This window comes from Euprymna scolopes, chromosome 12 (genome assembly GCF_053919585.1).
Source record: "Euprymna scolopes isolate OS-2025 chromosome 12, ASM5391958v1, whole genome shotgun sequence".
In the NCBI taxonomy this organism is placed as follows: Eukaryota; Metazoa; Mollusca; class Cephalopoda; order Sepiida; family Sepiolidae; genus Euprymna; species Euprymna scolopes.
The window spans coordinates 105843897-105860216 of NC_136493.1; the positions used below are offsets into that span (position 1 = coordinate 105843897).

Below are 16320 nucleotides of genomic sequence, written 5' to 3' on the forward strand. Positions count from 1 at the left end.
CAGAATGATCCTGCAACCAAGAGTGAAAGCCCAATAATGAAAAATATAACCTAGCGTCGATATTAGGAAAACTGGTTGTACGAGACCTGTGTAAAAGTTCGTTGAACACAGTTTGTATAGAATGAAAACGCCCACTGCTAACGATATTGCACATCTTTCTGTGACTATTATCATAATAGACAGAGAAATTTGTCACTCAGATTCCAAGCATCGTTACTCATACTGCTAATGAGTAATTTACTATAAGCACTGAGTAAGTAAACATACTTATTGTACTAATACGACAAGACGTAGATATAGTAGGTGCAGTATAGCTACAACTTACAGAATTATAAAAATGGATAAATGTAATAAGAACCTGAGACCGATTATAAATAAACTTCTATGGTGAGGTAAGTCAATTAGAAAGTTGGTGGATTAACTGAATATTTCGAACTGAAATGAAAATAACCAAAATATTCCATCCATACTCTTCAACTATCTATTATTTTAGATTCACACTCTTTCATATATCTTTGATGTTATTCAATTCCTTGAATACTTATGTGTCCATTAGTAAAACGTATTATATTTACGTCTACAAACATTCCTTTAGGGTTTCTTTTCTAATTAAATTAACTATTAATAAGGTCTAATGACACTGAGACGTAAGAAGCTATAATTAAGTACAGGTCAGATGCATAGGAGCATTTTAAGTAAGGAATTCCTCATCAAAATTTAAAATGTTTGCGGAGGTAAACCTATAGAGCACAAGAGCAATGATTTTTAGGATGAAATTCCGTTGGACTCCTGCTTAACCAATTATGAGAAATCAACTTTCTCTCCACTCTTTTTCCAAAGAGAGATGTAAGTTATTCCAAATATAAGTGGTAAATATTAACCAATTGTATACAGTTCATATTGAGAATGCGTATGCATTAAAAAAAAATCAAAGCATTTCTATACCACACCATCATAGTAAAATACCATTCCTCAGAGAAAATCCTATTTCGGACGCAACATTTAAAAGACTAGCATATACATTGACGGAATAATATCTTATAATGCTTAATATACCCGTATATGATACGTGTCAACAACGTGTATTAACATAACGAAATGAATAAGGAAAATGATTTGGATTTTAAATATTCTGATATAAACAAGCTGTAAAGCTGAGATGTAGACAGTGGCAAATTGAAAAAAAAAGAAACATTAAATATATAAGAAAAACAAATATAAACCTGAATAAACATGGCGTATGTGTCGCGATGTAAATACACGATAATAAAAAAACGGAAACGTGTACTTATTTTGGATGTTTATTAACAAAGCCATTCTTCTAAAGTACATGAAAATTAATTTGGGTATTGTTGTTATGTTAATATAAATCATGATGCTTAGGTAAGCAACTTGTGAGACTACACTTGGAACCAAACATTACGCACGTTGATACATACTAGCTGTCCTGGTGCGATGTTTCACGGGATTTGAATTTTATTTCTGTATTTTTCCCATTTATTATTATCTTATATTTAAAAGACATTACATCACATTATCACAGACTGTAAATATATATGAAAAAAAACTATGAAATGAAGACATCGTACTCACAGATATTAAGTAGTATTTAGTGTAGACGAAAAAAATATCGTGTCAAGGAGAAATCCTTCGCGACTGAGACAATTTTTTTTTTATTTTTGTTCCTTTTCTCCACATTAAAACACGACCCTGGTGTCTAACTCTGTCCCGTGGGAGGCATAGTAAATAGGAACATTTTAGTTACGGGAAAAAATGTAATTGTAAACAAAGAGCTACAACGATATAGGTATAACTGCTGACAGATGATTATAACATGCAAGTATGTTTACTTTAAAATTTCAGAAATTAAGAATATTTATTAGAAGTGAAAGGGCATACTTAGGTTGATACTTTCAAGAGTAACAGATTGAGAAAAACGGTAGTTAAAAGCTCTACTATCTAATAAAATAAAAAATTCAAATTCTGACCAGAGTGTCCGTGAAATAACGAATGTATTATCCAGAAGCCTATACTGTTAAAATGTTATTTCAGTTTTAAGAAGGAAAGAGGAGCGGATGAGTAAAAAAAAAATGCTAATAATCTTTTATTAAGATGATCTGAACCATAAAATAAAATGATGCTGTTGTGAAAATCGTCAGTCTGATGCTGTAGAAAGAAACGGTTTAGAGAAGAATATGTTTCGATAAGAAACACAAAAGGGGAAAAAAGTGAATAGATAAGAAAACGACATTACGATAGTTGAATGCGAAGTACAAAAAGCGATGATGATAGAATATATAGAGAAAAAGTAACAATCTTTCGATCGCGTAAACGGATTGAAACCTATCTGTATCTATTTATATATATATATATATATATATATATATATATATATATGCATATATATATGTGCATATATATTCATGTATATATGTATATATATGTATATATATGTATATATGTATAGGTATATATATATATATGTATGTATATATATATGTATATGCATATATATGTATATTTGCATGTATATATATATATATATATATATATATATATATATATATATATATATATATATATATATATATATATACTAGGAATACAGCCCGGCGTTGCCCGGGTGTTTTGGTATGGGTGTGGAGCAAAAAATAAGTGGTAGCAGGAAGGCAGACCCAAACCCGTACGGCAAAGGAGAGAAAGAACGGGGAAAACCTGACGGGTTTGCTTTTGCCACCACCGCCAAAACCGGAAGTAACGTAGGTTTTAATTAAGGCTAGACAATCGAAAGAAGAGGTCGACTTTCAAAAATATCGTCGAAGAATGCGACCTTCCCCTGTAGAAAGTGTACAGTTGAAGGTAAACATATTAATGTTCTTACCCAATTTTGAAATAATTGTCGTCTGAATAATCGAACTTCAATTTGGTAAAATCCGTCGTCTCTATCGAAAGTTTTAGGCAGACATGCAAATTTGCATTCAAATATTGGTACGTAAATATTTTCGCTCCAAACGGATTAAAAAGCTTGCCCTATCTCTGAATACAATTTATGTAAAATGTCAAATATTTATACCAGAAATTATCTGAGTAATTTGGTAGAGACCGCAGAGGTCAATTTTTTTAAACTTTTACCCCTATTATGTCTACTTAACATTGATTGTTTTGGGCTCACATTAACTTATTAAGTTAGATCAATGTCCATGAAACCTATATCTAAAATTTCAATTGTTCAGCCCAAAATTGATGGATGAGTTCGGTATAGTTTTCAAAGGTCACATCGTTCAACTTTGACCCCTTACCAGCCAAAATTCTGGCCGAAAACGGATTACAAATTTTTCCCAAATCTCAGTATTACGAATTTCAAGTCTGTAGACTAAAAAATTGTCGGAGTTATTGCGTAGGGAAATGTACACACACATACACACATACACACAGCCACGTTCACTTTTATATATATATATATATATATATATATATATATATATATATATATGTATTATATATATATAATACATATATATATATATATACATGCATATATATATATGCATATATATATAAATATATAAACACATATATATACACGTATCCTTATTTTTTTTTAATTACAGAAATGTACTTAATGGGTATACATATATATGTATTTTAATGTATGTATGTGTGTCTTATATATATATATATATATATATATATATATATATATATATATATATATATATATATATATACGCACTAATATATGAAATTAACTTTTGTGTGGGGAGCGTTCTCTCTCTATAGACGCGAGAACGATTTAAAAAAAAACAACAAGATGTTAGTTGATATGCCTTGAAATATTATTCCGTATGTTTTTTTTGTTATCGGAACGACTCTGATGAGCGTCGGAAATACGTTGTGTTAACCTTACACCACAGATGCACTTGAGAGGTTTCGTAATCAGAAAACCCAGCATATGAAATTGATTGTAGTATTTTTTATATGACAGACATGTTTTCAATTAGCAATTATTTGTAGAGCACAATTGCAGAATGACACTTGACATTTACAAATTTTATGTTGTGCCACCATTATTATTATATGATTTCATAAATCCGACAAAATGTTCTTAAATAAAACAAGCAGCCAATCTGTTTGATTTAAAAAAAATGGCGATTGCATAGATTTCAATGAGAATAAGTGTTATAGGTTTGAAAATTTGTCGATCCGCATTAAATCCGAGATAATGTAATGCCTTCCTTCTAGTAGGTTCGGCTATATCTACATTCACATAATTACACACAATTAGAAGATGCAGCTATTCTTTCTGAGATATTTAATTCAGTAATGCATATTTGTTGGAACCTTTCATATATCTTGATAAATGCACATACATTAAACTCTATACTGGGTTAATATATGATTGTTTTTGTTTATTGAGCATTATATTTTTTTATATTCAAACTCGGACCCATATACTTGCTAGCTTAGTGAATGATACACGTGGTGCACTGCAAGCATACACTGTACATATTACTAGTGTAAACTGCGTACTGCATAAAAACGTGTCAGTTGTTCCTAATCGGACTCCTTTATAAATATCGGCTTCAAATTTCCAAGTCCTCAAGCAACTGCCGAAAATATGCTTTAACCAAAAAGGATAGTTAACAGCAATCGTTAGAGATATAACAGTAATATAATTGGACATCATGTAATTCTCAGTTTTTGAGTACTCTATACGTGTTTCGAATCTGAGTATGTTGGTGCGTATGTAAACTAGCAGACATATACAAAATACTAGTACAAAATATAGTCTACATAAATCGCCATGTGGTTCTCTCTCCGTATTTTATCACTATGAATTTTATCAGAGCAACATTGTCAAAAAAAAACGCATTCTCTGCTTTTATAATGCATATAGACATACAAATATATATATATATATATATATATATATATATATATATATATATATATATATGAAATTTAGCTGCGTGATGTGCTTCGCTATTTCTGTCAACACTACTTAAATCGCGTTTTACTGCTGATATTGCTGATCGTCGCAAGTTGGAATAAGAACGGTAGTTTATTTCTGTGTACACCTGGGTGGTCTTTCTTTGTTAATTAACTGTTCGCGTGCGCATGCGTCGACACCGGCTTTAATTTATATGTATTTTATTTTATTGGCTTTTCCTACTTTAGTTTAGCGACAAACACATCAGCAAATTACGCAGCGCAGGCGGCGGCTTTTCGCGTGTATTGCATTTAAATCTGGAATTTTAATAACAAGCAATGTGCAATCAATAGACAAAGAACTCTCTGTTTTCTTCACAATATGAATTTTGACAAAACAAATGCTGGTATTACAATAAAAATTACAAAAGAGCAATTTTTATGAACAATTTAACGTTCATCGCAAACATTCCGGGAATTTTGCCATGTATAACCACTTTTGTTTGCGAATTAGTATCGTTTACAGAGATCTCACGTGTTTTATTTCTTTAATAGTAACCAAGAACAATATTCGGGCATTGGAGCAAAAAAACAAACAATGACCGACCGTCCAGGGATATAAAGTCTAAATGGTACGATCTATGAGGTTAAGTATCACCCATATGAGTTTCATTGCGATTAATCACTCATATATATATATATATATATATATATATATATATATATATATATATATATATATATACATATATATATATATATTAAGGTACACATGAACGGACATATTTTACACACGTACGTACGTTAAGCGCTTTCCCTTTTTCTCTGTCTATCACACACACACACACACACACACACACACATATATATATATATATATATACATACGGATAAATGTAAGTAAGAAACATATATGGGGTGTTGTATCTTTTCTGTTTCATTTCTATTTGTTGACGAGTCTTTCGAAAAATTTGAAAGATATATTTCAAAATGACATATTTTCTACGATACTTCGGTCTTATTCAGTATGAATAGTATATATATATATATATATATATATATATATATATATATATACTATTTTTGAATTCATTTAAATGTATATGTATTTAGATATGTGAATATATATATATATATATATATATATATATATATATATATAACACAAAGTATATAGGAAATAAGTACTTCATTTTCAATATATTCGTATGCAATGTGAATTGAAATTGGAAGCAACTCCGTTGTGATGTATTGATTGTTGAATGTTTTCTTAGTATAATGCAAATCCTACGGGGGAAGTAGACTGTTTTCTAGTAAATCAGATCATATCCCATTCGATTTATTCAGCGACTGAATTAATTGTTAGGAAGGAACGTTTAAACCCTTGTGTTAATGTGTAATGTTGCCGTAATTTTGATCATATTTCCTGATCTTGAGTTAGTTTTCCACCATGTAACGCGTGCACAAATTTTGTTCGCGCGTGAAAGGGATGATTTGCGTTAAGTTCGAAAATCTTTGTGAAATGTTCGCTTGGCTGTAATGCGAAGAGGAACGTTTACAAATATGGTAACATGGCTTAATCTTAGGACTAAAGTTAGAGAGTAGGGATACACCCTTCGCGTTGTGTTCGACATTCAATTATCCGTGTGGTTCTATTTCAGTGTAAAATCAATCGCGTGTAGACGACGTTTTGATTTAGAGATAAATATATAGAGATAAATAGAAATGCATACAGACAGATGTGAATGCAAAGAGAGGCAATGTAGAACAGATTTTATATATTCTATTACTATTTACTCTACTTTTTACGTAATCGACTAATTGAAGTGCTCCTATACACTCAACAAGCGTATATGCAATTTATATATCACTTAGCCATGGAAAATTATTTGCAGATAAGAACATAACTACTAATGTAATCATTAAGAATGCCTCTTCTAAAGCGCTTTGATGCAAGTACAACGCATTAACATATATATATATGTAAAGGTTTACATTTATTAGATCCAGAGTAAAGTTGGTCAGGTATTTCACGAGTATTTATATTAATATGTTGCTCTCTCGATTTTAATGTTTAACTATTTACCGCTAGAATACTTGGTTAGTTTCATCGCAATATCCTCAAATCCGTGTGCTCATAAATGATCTATTGCAGTGTCTTCTACAAGTACCGATTTTGTTCCGATTCATATTGTAGCATTAATACATTACATGTGAAAAATTCGAGAATATAAGGCTCTTGTAAAATATAATCTACCCAGACTTATACACTTATAATAAACTTGGCAACCCCTTCACACACATATATATACATATATACATGTACCATGTAGAAGTAAAATCAAAAATAATAAAATATATGATTAAAGAGAATCAATATGTGTTTAAATAGTGTTTACACATATCTATATATAAGTATACACACACATATACGACTTTTATTTCGATACTTTTTTGTGACCAAGATCGTGTGACTGCTTGAAATATCAAAATGAAATATGAAATACAAAAAGTACCCTCGTTTTCATGCTACAAAAAAAACTAATGATCTTTACATCACCATATATATATATATATATATATATATATATATATATAATGTAGTATGTTTGAAGCTTATATATATATTATATATATATATATATATATAATGTAGTATGTTTCAAGCTTTGTGTTAGTTATGTATGAAGGTAAGTGCTAGAAGTGTATCACAGTGCAATGAATGAAATATTGTCGGTGTTGAGGAAGAAAAACGAAAGAATATGGTATGTTCACATTTTCTTTCTATGTATCTATATATAAATATATATGTACACGCATATATACTTATATATATATATATATATCTATATCTATATATATATATATATATATATATATATATATATATATATATATAATAATTTTTGTCTCTTATACGCCTACCGTAAAATTTCAGACCTCTATACACTGATGTGTTTTGTATGATACTGCTCCATAATATATTTCGATAAATATCATATTTCTCAAGTAGCGGGTTGATAATATCTTGACATAGCAAGTATGTGTACATATACGAACTAATAGACTGGCAGACATAGACCTGATTAAATATATACATATTTAGTGCACTGAGACCATTATTTTAATTTTCTAGATGTTAATCAATGAACCGGCTTTGTATAAAATAATACTTGATTGCATGTACAGTTCTCTTATATTACGAAGAACGTGCCAAAGTAATGCGTTTGACTTTTTTTTATTTTCCTTCATAGGTCCGATGTTATTGCAAATTGCATTGTAATGGTGACGAGACGTATACATTAACTAGTCTAGGTGGTTGGCATTGCCTGAGTGTTTTGAGGGACTTGATGAGCAAAAAAAGAAAACTGGTAGTAAGCAGGTGACAAAAACGTGAAAAAAATAGACGTCTTTGCTGTTTCGTCTATCGCGAAATCGGAAGTGACTCAGGATAAATTAAGGCTATACAACTGTAAAGAGGGGACGCCTTCCGAAAAACTCGGTAAAAAACGACACCTTCCTATAAAAAGTGGCCAGTTGTTGGTAAAGAAATTAATCTTGTTGGCAAATTGTTTCGATATGTGTCGTCCGAATGATCGCGCTTACAAATGATACCGATTCCGTGAAAATCCGCAGCCTCTGTCGAAAGGGGTGGGAAAACATTCAAACGTACAATCATGCATACATTTAAACAAACAGATGAGGTTTATATTAAAGATGGTCTGTAAGTTAACTATTACAGTGGCATGTATTTACGATATGAGACTACGAAAAGGAACATCTCTCACACATATGCTTCATAGGCAAATATGTGCCATTTATTTATTGAAAGAAGTGCATAGAGTATGCTGATTATAATGTAGAAATTAAAAGTCTGAAGTACAAGAGTTCCTCGTTTTTAATTTAGCATTTTCGTCATTTTCCATTTTTGTAGTGAAAAAAGTACCTTTTTTACTCGTGACACGGTCCTTGTACGAGAATGTGTGCTCAGGGCGGCGAGAACAGTGGATTGAGAATTGTGGTTTCTTCTTAGAAATATTATCCTAAATCTCAAAAAGTCGATGCTTAATAAACTCAAGTCTTCGTAGATCTTTACATTTTTAGTGGAAATATTTTTGAAACTTTTCTTTAGTACAGACAATCGTACAATTTTCATAATCATAAAATATTATTGGGTACATATGTGCATACGAATCTCAGCTGTGATATATTTTCAAATCTTAAAACCTATTAGATCCAACTGTTACATATTTAAAGGTGCAAAGTTATTATGAGTTTATAATGGTACTAAATCATCTCGGTCAATGTCATTTTAAAAAAACTTTAGCCTCGTAGTCTGATGGTTGAGTTCTGAAAGACATACCATGAGTCGTTATGGGTAGTATAGAATGTTGTTGGATATAATTTGAAGTGGACAAGAATTAAATCTCCAATAACATAGTACGATATTAACAAATGAAAATGACCACCTGGGAAACAGCGTTAGATTCTCAATCAGTGACGCCATTTTGTTTTTACTTTCAAAATCTCACAAGACAACTTATCCATACTCAACAAGTTCATCGTTGTAACTATAAAAAGCTGAATGTAGTTAATACCACAATACTTCCTATATGTTAGAAAATTTAGCTATACAACGAAAATTACTCGTTCTTATGACGATAGATGATACAGTTTTGCTATTACGTCGGACGACAACAATATAAAGAGCAAAAAAAAAAAACCCACTTCAGAATAGGCAAATCCTTTTCCTGGCTCTAAAATCTAGCAACCGATATTATTTTTATTATTGTTTTTATTATTATTGTCATTGTCTTACTTGCATTTTCTTTTTTCGCCTTTTTGTCTATTGGTTTTGTTCTAATTATTCTAATTCTTCTTCTTACTCCTCTGCTTCATCTTCTTATTTTTCCCCAATCTCCATCATTAATCGCATACATTTCACTCGTACCCGCAGAGAAAAAAATGAAAACCGATTCCCTACCCCTCTTCTCTGTCTCTCTCTTTCTCCTTCTCTCTCACACACACAAACATACTCTCTTTCTCTCTCCACTATTTATCTCTCTTTTTTTCTTCTCTTTGCTCGCTTGGCAGTCCTGCAATCATCTTTAAAACATTTTTTCCATATTGGGCCAGCCATATCTCAACAGATCCAATGTTTTTATAACAACGCCGTCTCCTATCTATTCCCCTCTTCTGCTTACAACTCTGACACCCACACGCATCGCATCTTGCATTAGGGAATATTGCAGCACTTAAAAGATTGAAATATTGTCAAAGAAATTTCTATTTGCCTAGGAATATTAACTGCAGATGTTATTCTTATTACAGATGCTGTTCCAACGTTTATTTTTTAGCAATTTCCGTAACTCCACTTCTAGTACGCTTAACATTTGACCGATTCCAACTACGACTACTATTACTATTTCTACTACTACTACTACTACTAGAATTACTACTCTAATGATGCTACTAATATGAAAAATTCTTCCAGTAATATCAACGATTATAAGAAATGACATTATTTCGAATTCTAAAATTAACGCTGGTGTTTGTAATATATCATATTTTTATCTATATTTTGTCATTTAATGCTTCTTTCGCTGCAACAAGCGGTACCCGACGTGATAAAATAAATCGGAAGTAGTTAACTTCACAAGCGTGGGGCGAATTCGATAATTTGTCGGTTATGTATTTTTTTTTTTTGTTTTTGTTGTTGCCAACAAGTGTAACTATTGTTAGTATTTTTTTTTTGTTTGATTTGAAGTGATCTGACACACACAGCAACAATGGTGTCTCCCTGGGCAATTGATAATGATCAATTGCCAGGAAAACAATGTTGTGGACAGTGTTATGAAAGAATCAAGAAAAGGACTGTGTTTTTATCTGAAAAAAAATCGTTGTAATGGCAAGAGCAAGTGTATCTGCAAGGTTGATGAGAACATTTCTTGCCGTCTCGTTGTAAGTGAGGAGTTAGTGCAAGTGTGTCTGCACATATTTTTGCATTTTTTGTCTACAAGTGCATCTGAGAAGTCGCAGAGATAGGTGCCAGTAAGTGTAGACTACTTGTTTGTGTTGTCTGTGTTGAAGATTGAATAATAGAGATGTAGGGTGCACGTTCACGAATTCAATTGCACGTGGTTTTCAAGTGAGTTTACAAGAGCAAGTGCAAATGACTTAGTAATGTTTCGTTCGACTTCATTGATTCCTTTTTTTCGTTGATTGAATTATCGAACGTCTGGTTTTATGATTTGTGTAGATATTGCAGCTTAACTTGTCAAGAGGTGGTGCAAATTCGGTAATCGTCATTGTTGACTATTTCTGCGGATTTTTATGGTTAATGCCCGTGAGGGTTTCGTAGTTGAATCCGTGATCAGAAGGAGTTAGTGAGATTTGAAGGGTTTTATACGACTTTGCTTAGATCGACGTTTTACACCCAAGTCACAAGTTCGGTGTTGGTTCTAGGCTGAGTTTTGTTTTAAGATGTTTGATAATCATGGTTGGTCAAGTCTTGAGAGAATGCCCTCTTTCTGTTGAATATGTGTGTTGCTTCTATTTAATCCGTGATCAAGCAACTTTAGGAGTAATTCTCCATGTTTATGACCGATTATCATAATTGAATTGTCTTTATCGTTATTAATATCTTAAATATTACATTTTAATCTTGAAATCAACCTTCTATATGCACATACCATAAATAGCTATTTCTCGATCTCTCACAATACGTCATGTTGTAACACCAATCATATAAAAATCCATTTCCTATAACTGCCGTTTCGTTACAAATTAAGGTGTAAAAATAACTATTTATATCGTTAATTTTACTTACTCATAAAATTGTATACAAAATTATGTGTGGTAGTGCATTTACAATTACAGGTGTTTTAATGAGATACTTAAACACGCAAACATGATTAAGGACATTTAATAAAAACAGTTAAGTTTGAATTCTGTACGTTCAAGTAAAAAAATAGAAAACCAAAACTGTACCTTGTTACAAGACTCTTAATAAATAGCATAACCGTAATTTTTTTGTAGATTAAGTCACGCAACTTCTTCCAAAATACATGGCCGTCTCTGGACGAATAATTTTGCATCGTCAAAATACCTTTATATCGAGTTCTCCTTGCTAAGGTTAATCCTGTCTCTTTCTTTTATTATTATGGCAATGAGTAACGCTAATATTCCCTTATAATTCGCATCCTTAGAATTGAGATGTGCATCATCTACTGCCGACTCAGTCTATTAGATAATTTCTAATGTTTCGATGTGTTTTGACTGCAATTAATATAAATCATTATTAACAATATACTTACTATTAATATCCATTCATTATATATTCTCCCATTATTGAGCATACAACACAAACAAAAGCTGCGGCTTTTCAGTGTACACACGAAATTTATCTTCAGATTCCTATCGATAACAATGTGTAATCATTTCTAATCTCGCATCATCTATTCAGCAAGTATTTCTTCTGATACCGTCTAATGATTTTTTTAGGCATTAAGCTTTCCGTGCATTGTAATACTGTTCAGTATTTTTCGTTTAATTCGAAATGTTGGATATTTTCCTCATCGTTTTCACCTACGTTTATTATACGCGCTAGAAGTTTCCACACATACTAATATATATATATTTTTTTTACATCGATATGTAATGTTCGCGGTAGCTGACTGAAAACAGATCCTAGCTGATGTCAAATACTCACAAACTCTTTCGCCGATATTTGCAACTTGTTTTGCATCATTGCATAGCCGCTTACTATTGATTTCTCCTTGCTAGCCACCATTGACCTTCATTGGACTATATGACAATGAGCCTTTCCAATGTGTACTCTCCTCTTCGACTTCGTCCGGTGAAAGTCTTGTTTGTGGTTTCTGTCATAGTTTTTTTGTATCCTTCATAAACCGCATAGATTATCTGCTGTGCCTCCACAATATGGTAGCACTGCTATATTTTGGAGGATCTGATGGTGCAGTTGTTTACTAAATTATACAGTTTCATTATTATTATTATTATTATTATTATTATTATTATTATTATTATTATTATTATTATTATTATTATTCATCTTCTTCTTCTGCTCCTTATTATTATTATTATTATTATTATTATTATTATTATTATTATTATTATTATTATTATTAATCAAGTTATCCACATGTTTTCCATTTTATGATACACGATTATAAAGGCAGAGGCTATAAGGTACATAATAACGCTGTTAATGTAGAAAGCTCTGTATGAAGCATTACGTCGAATGTAATGAATTTCTGTAAATTACTGTTGTTTATTTTTTTTTCGAATACATCCAGCCATACCCATTGATGAAAGGTTAAACCTGTGTTCTCCATTCGTATACTCATGTGAACATTCTTATGGATTATAAAATAAAATGGAATTATAATAAAAACATGTAAATGGAATTATAACAATATCACCATGCTATCTTAGTTTTTAGTAGTAGAATATATAATATTAATAAACGTTTTCGCATCAATATTTATGTTATTATACAGTGTAATGTAAGGATTCTGCATGAAAAAGTAAAATAAGGTGTACACACACACACACACACACACACACACACACACATATATATATATATATATATATATATATATATATATATATATATTTAGGCAGAACAGATGCTATGTCGATCTTACTGTACGGATGGTAGCACTTACACTATAAACATTTAGAGAAATATGCTTAGCATTCTTTATAAATTGCATTACACAATGCAAATTATTTGTCGGGGTGGGTTTTATGAAGAAAAGTATCACATTAATTAAATACTTCTGTAGAATTTGCAGACAAAAAAAACTAATACTTACTTTGGAAAATTTCGAATGGAAATATTACATTTAACCAGATATCTTCAATTGCAATTTTTGTATAAACCAGAATAATTAATATCTCTTAAAAGTTAGACGCTCATATCCAAAGTTAGAAGACTTTATTGAATATCCAGTCACATTCCGATATCGTCGATCGAAAGCCATAAAAAATAGCTGATTCATTTGCTAATTACTTGCTCTGTGTTAGAAATACTTTTAGCAAAGACTTCATTAGTAAAATCGCTAATTAACCTCCGCCACGTTTTCATCAACGTAACTTGAATTATTTGAATGAAGAAAACAAAACTTTTTTCAGGAAATCATTTTAGGTCATTACCAGGCGTGATTTGTTTTTGAGTGAATAACCTTCAATATCAACGAGTTTTTTTCTTATTTCTTTATAGGAAAAATAGGAATAACAATAGAGTGTCGTTTCTGTCATCTTTTATGGTATCTTTAAAAGATTTCTAATTAGGTGTCAATATTCTTTGCCTACAAAAACGTGTGTATTAGAATACTAGTAATCTTTATATTGTGTTTTGTTATGTAACCATAAACAAGACACAGGACCGCTTTGTTATCAGTACACTGGAACCTCTGCATATCAGTATAGTCAGATAAGCAAAAAACCGTGGCGGAATTTAAAGCTTAGTCAATGAAGAAATTATTTAAATCAGATGGTTTCCGGTAGATTGGATTTCTACACTTTAGACATGGGGGTTTTGTTGTTTATTAAGTAAGTCGGTGGTATTTACGTCGAGGGGGTACGAGTTCCTTGAATTCATCGGGGAACATTCCATTTTCAGCCACGTTTACCATGATCTCATTGCAATTTTTCCATTTAAATTGCCTGAGAAGGTTAAACAGATTAGTTTGGACGAAATATTTTAGGTAATCAGTGGTTAAGATTTTTTTCGTAATTCTAAAAAAGCGTAGCCTTTGGCGACATTGAACGTTACGCCCCGAATCCACTACAGACTGGAATCCACTTATTATTTTTTAGCCTATATCTTGGATATGTTTTTATTTGCTTTCCCCGGTGTCTATTATTAAATGTGGTGTTACCAGCAAATATGATCCCTTCGAGACAATTATATCAGAATTTTCATTTATGAATACCAAGTATAATAACATCCTAATTATTGCTTCCTATAGCAAATCAGAATAAATGTTATTCATCTAACGATTGTCGAAAACACTCTGGATTTTTTTCTTGCTCAAAAACAGATTGTATTGTATTTAATATCTGTCCAGAAATACCACATGATTTAAATTTCATGAGAAGACTAGTGTGCAAAACACTGTCAAACATTTTTGATGTATCAAATACTGCGACCCTATCTGTCACTTCCGTTTCTAGTTCGTGGTATATATGCTCGATATATACAAGTATGATATCAGCAGTTTTACACGGCCGCATAAATGATAATATTGGTAGTAAAGAGGTTTAATTTTCATGAGGTACTAGTACTGGTCTGTTTAAGGACTCACAGATTCGGACAATACTAGGTAATCGACTAATGGGATGATAGATGACTAAGTTAGTTCTTTATTTAGTTTCAGTTTTTCTAGCAAGTGAACTTTAAATATTGAATTTGGGCGATATTCAGAATACACTTGAAAATTAATTACGATTTCAACGATTCCATGTTTGACGAAAAATGTTCATGATATATTCGTGAATAAAAGTAAGTGTTCCGTCTGAAATTCTGTGCACACTGCAGTATTAAACATAAAGATTCCCCAGGAAGATTACATTCGACAAGAGAACAGTACTTCTAATAATGTAAAACATCTGCATTTATATTTTCTTTTGTTTTCTTGAGTTATATAAACATTTCCGGATTGATACCTCTTTGCTTAACAAGAAATCATCAAATCTTTAACGATAGATACGGAAAAGCCTAATACAGTAACATGCTACGAGATGCGAGACACATCACACTAAATTGTACATTTAATTAATAAGCTTCCATATATTTTTCATTTGGCTTCTTAATTTTTACATGCTATTGAATTAAAAAAAATACAAATGTTTTTCTCATTATTCTCAAGTAAAATGCCCTCATTTTTGCGTTTTATACGATAAATACAGTAGTTTATGTAATGAAAAGCAAAAATTGTTATCTAATAATTATGTTTTATATTTCTTGCAGATAGCGGGCGATTTCTGCGTGGATTGTTAAAGAGAATGGCCTCTTACTCAGCAAATAATATCACCATCTGATAGATTTTTTTCATTCATTTGGAAATAGTACCTTCCTTTGTTGCAGACATATATCATTGCAGGTATGTACTATTAGTGGTTACACAATATATATATATGTTTATATATATAATGTTTTTGTTTGTTAAACATAAGCATTTACATGCCAGTACGCATTTATGTGCAACATTTCTGTAAACTAGAGAGATATCCAATCTATATTGCTTATACCAAAGAAAAACCCCGGAATTTACATTGTCCAAGGTATATTGTCTGAAAAGCTAACAAGTTCATTGTAACTTACTGACGGAAACATGCTTATGAATGTGTACTGACATA

General features: G+C 31.2%; 1 protein-coding gene across 13 annotated transcripts in view; it reads left to right on the forward strand.

Moving 5' to 3' along the window:
• Nucleotides 1-16320, forward strand: part of LOC145291447 (uncharacterized) — a 551809-nt gene that overhangs the window by 198709 nt on the left and 336780 nt on the right. For all 13 annotated transcript variants that reach the window (XM_080137303.1, XM_080137298.1, XM_080137297.1 and 10 more), the window contains exon 2: nt 15932-16064. The gene's annotated coding sequence lies outside the window, so the exon portion shown is untranslated. The remainder of the gene's footprint in view (nt 1-15931; nt 16065-16320) is intronic.